This window comes from Meleagris gallopavo, chromosome 15 (assembly GCF_000146605.3).
Source record: "Meleagris gallopavo isolate NT-WF06-2002-E0010 breed Aviagen turkey brand Nicholas breeding stock chromosome 15, Turkey_5.1, whole genome shotgun sequence".
NCBI classification, from domain to species: Eukaryota; Metazoa; Chordata; class Aves; order Galliformes; family Phasianidae; genus Meleagris; species Meleagris gallopavo.
The window spans coordinates 4,629,405-4,633,577 of NC_015025.2; the positions used below are offsets into that span (position 1 = coordinate 4,629,405).

Consider the following 4,173-nt stretch of genomic DNA (forward strand, 5'->3'; position numbering starts at 1 on the left):
TAAGAATTCAGAGATACAGCCTCTTAAAATAATTCACTTCATAAGTAGGTAGCACAGGCCCTGAGAGTGTAAAAATTGAAATAGAAACACAGAAAATAACCTTTTATATGAAAAAATATGATAATCAACTGACTTACTGCAAATAAAGTAAAATACTGTGTTAACTTGTTCAGTGTGGTGAAAGAATTGGCTTGGAATTTTGAGCTTGACATATCTAAAAAATATTTTCTGTGCTTTGAAAAAGCTGCGATAGAATTAAAAATGTTGTTATTAAACTCCAACTAAAAGGTTTATTTTATGTGAATGTCAACTTACAAGCAGCTTTCTTAATAATACTGCCACTGAATTAAACAGATTAAGAATTATTAGGTATATTACAAAAAATTAGAAGAGAGAATAAAGACTCAAACATCATTTATTTACTTGAAAGGCAGCTTTACCTTTTCTACGGGAATCGATAAACTGAAGGTATTTCTTTCTCTCTGGAGGCTACCCTAAGCAAAATAGCTTTCTTTCTCCACAGGACACACTGGGATAGTTTGTTACTGTATGTAATTACATGAATTCCCACAGCATATGTACAACATAATTAAATTACAGGGTGTGTAGTGAGCGTTGTGTCCAACAGTTGCAGACACCACAAATGAAGAATTTGAAAGGCCCTTCTCTTTCTTTATATTTTCCTTTCACAACATTTTTATTAGGACTTACAACCTTATGATATGCAGTTATTCATAAAAATAAAATTATTGTTGTGTTTAGAATCTGAGTAAAATGCCCACTCAAATAAAGAAAAATTACACTGATACTGAGAGCAATGAATTCCCAGTATCCTCATTTCATCTTGAATTTGTCAGGATGGACAAGTCCAGCAAATGAAAACCTAAGTAGGTAGGAAAAAGATGCATTTCTCTTTCTGAAGCATTCTGAACCAATTCAGCTGGGCTGGAAAAGACCGAAGTAGATTCTTTAAAGGAAAGTGCTGGGACAAATTGCTTCCTCTACAAAAACACTTTCCTGCAGAGATCTAGAAAGGTATTTTTCAAGCATAGATGGAAGCACTTCAGTCAATAATACGAACACATCTCAGCACAAAACAACATACAAAATTGAAGTTATGACTACTCACTGAAAGGAGAGATCGGCAGTGCTCTCTGTTCTGCTGTTTTGCAATCGTACTGGGTGATGTCTACAGCTCACCAGGTGAGAGACTTCTTAATCCACTTGACAATGAAAAGCACAAAGGATCTGTCAGGAAAAACAGAAAAAGAAACGTTATAATTTCCAGAAAAATGAATTGTTTAACACTAGACATGAGCAAAGCCTTTAAAAGTATTTTGGTACTCTTACAGCTTTTAAATGCCAAAAAGAGTATCACTACCTAGCCACGTTGGGATGTGAAAATTCAACTTCTAGAAGCATCTTCTCCTTATGACCCTCCATCTTCCCTGCCTCAAACCTAGGCAGACACCCACCCAAATAGTTTCCTTAGCCATTTAACTTACACATTGCTAAATCTAACAGATGTGAACTGACCATGTCCTCTCTACTCAATTCCCAAAGGAAGAAAAAGCACACTAATCCTGCTGGTAACTCCCCAAACTTAGATCAATACATTTTTTTCTCCAGATGTCCTGACTGTGAAAAGTTTAATTTACAGTAATCTTAGATGTCACAATTCCACAGCCCAATTTATGCTTCCCTTTTTCAGACTGCAGTCTCTTATCCTGCCTGTTGGCTCCCACATTTTTTTCCGAAAATACAATACCCTCAGTGCTGTTCAAAAGAAGAAATTACCCAGAACATCCAGAGCTTCAGCAATGTGTCTGTGAAACTATTTAGTTAGAGTCACAGCTACCAGTAAGATTACATGGAAAACCAGGTTCTATCCTTCATTTCAAATCAAAGCAACAAGATTCAAATAACAACTACTTCAATGAAGAAATAACTGGTCATACAGAGTAGTAAATTCAAACAGCTGACACCTATCCACTGAAAAAAATAAAATCCCCGCTGGCTGGAGGTGGAAACAGAGAAACAAACCATCAACGCTACAGCCAAACATTTCGCAAATACATACAAAACACATGAAGACAAGCTAATCTTTCCAACTGATATGTGTGAAATTTTCTTTTAACACTGGGAGTATTTAACACTGCTAGCTTATCTACCGCTTTCACTGAATTAATGGTACTTGGTTTTGGTTAAAAAAGAAGCTTGATTACCAGCACTACTTAACTGCTGAGGTCTATCTCTCTGGAAATGAATAGGCATAATTGTATTTCAGGCCAACAACTTTCCATAAACCATCAATTATTTAAATCAGACAAAGAATTCGATACGCATAGTACATTAGTAACACGGAAAATCTTTAAGACCAGAATCACGGCACAGGATCATCTAAGATATGAATCAATGTGAAACAAACAGTGCTTTTAATTTGCAAATGCAAAAGCTGAAATATAGATAACCTTACTAATTAGGGATTCGAAGGCAGTCTCTACATCCATAATCTCCTTATTTTCACGAGTATGCTTACTTGTCTTAGTGCAGTCCCAGCTACCCGTGCCTCAATGCAAATTATACTGTTATTACAAACTTACTGCTTTGGTAATTCTGTGCTATTTTGAGTATTTACTTATAATTGCTAATTCATTTATACTTTCCTTGTTCGAGTGTCACTATTTCAGTGACTGAAGACTTCAGAAAGGAAACATTCTTAAGAAAACACCAGATTATACTGAGATGCAAACACTGATAATTCACACACACAAAAAAAAAAGGAACTTAGAAATACTAAAACCTCCTTTCATCAAATTTACAAAAAAACTGCCAACCAGATGTGTGGTATCATCTTCCAACCCTCACAAAAGATGACATTATACAGGTTTTCAAACCTTGTTACGAAGAGGTGCTGACCATCAGCAAGGCACGTGGCTGCAGGAAGCCCCAGCTGGGCCACAGGGCAGCACTACACCACATAAAACCTCTCACACAGCAAGGGACTGGATAGGACAAAGTTTCCGTTTTTTTTTTTCTTTCTATTATTGCTTGTCATCAAGAATGGCTCAAAATGCCATCTGACAAGCTGAAATGCTTCTCTAAATCCTAACTAATAATATTTTATCCTCAATGCCCCTTTCAGGAAGAGGACATGTGAGAAACATTTGCGTACATCTACAGGTGCAAACAAACACAACACAGCAAAACAAATAACATAGGTAGAAAGGATGGAACTGTTAATTTCAGACTTCTCCTACCGTAACTAAGGCTAAATCTTGTGTGTGTGTGTGTATGTGCGTGCGGGGGGGGAAGAGGAGGGAGGTATCATACATTTCAGTATTTTGTTTTTAATACTGGTGTATGAAGTTTAAGAAAGAATACTTTTACTCTGTAATTGTACTGGGGGCCTGTATGCAAGTGCTGGTAGCATGAGCTACAGGGCCCCTGCGAGAAGAGGCCAGGGCTGCACACACAGAGCACAAGCAGCTCCAGAATGTTCCAGTCAGCTCTATACACTGTGGCATGCAGAAAAAATATTTACCGTACTTCATCCACTTCTCTGTCGTGTATACATTCCAGCCAATATCAATAGTGCTAGTTCCCACAATAACAGTCCACAGCATAAAAGCAGACAGAGGGTTAACTAAAGAGTTTTTTAATTACTCTGAGTGTAATTGCCATAGGCTGCAAGACCTGATGATCCTTACAGAATAACCCAGCAGTGCTACTGAGATTGCACAAGTAGCTATTGGACAAACCAGTATGATTTAAAGCATAAATAGAAAGGTGCTATAAAGGAAGGGAAGAAGATTGCTCACCTGCTCCCCTGAATCAGAAGATTCTATGTTCACAAGGAAGGCTTCACCAAGGAAAGATCTCCAGGCAGAGATCCTTTCCCCATGGCAAAAAGCCCTTAAATGAGGTCCAAGAGAGGTGCAGCCAGGCTGCTGCCCCTCTGGTCACACAGCTGAATTGCTCACCTGTGCTCCAGGGCTGACCGGGTCCTTTCCCCAGGTGCTCAATCTGTGGTTCAGGCCAGGACTCAGCTGTTCCCATACAGCACCTATCAGCAATCAGAGTATTTGGCACACTTCATGCTGTCACTCTTCTTGCCCTTGTTTACGATTTAATTAATTGAGCTGTATTTCTAAGATGCAGGTTTTAGATTAA

General features: G+C 38.1%; 1 protein-coding gene across 1 annotated transcript in view; it reads right to left on the bottom strand.

Annotated features, from left to right (window-relative positions):
• Positions 1-3,918, bottom strand: part of TENM2 (teneurin transmembrane protein 2) — a 541,158-nt gene extending 537,240 nt beyond the window's left edge. The window contains 2 exon segments of the mRNA XM_031555679.1: positions 1,130-1,248; positions 3,822-3,918. The gene's annotated coding sequence lies outside the window, so the exon portion shown is untranslated.
• Between the last annotated feature and the right edge of the window lie 255 nt (positions 3,919-4,173).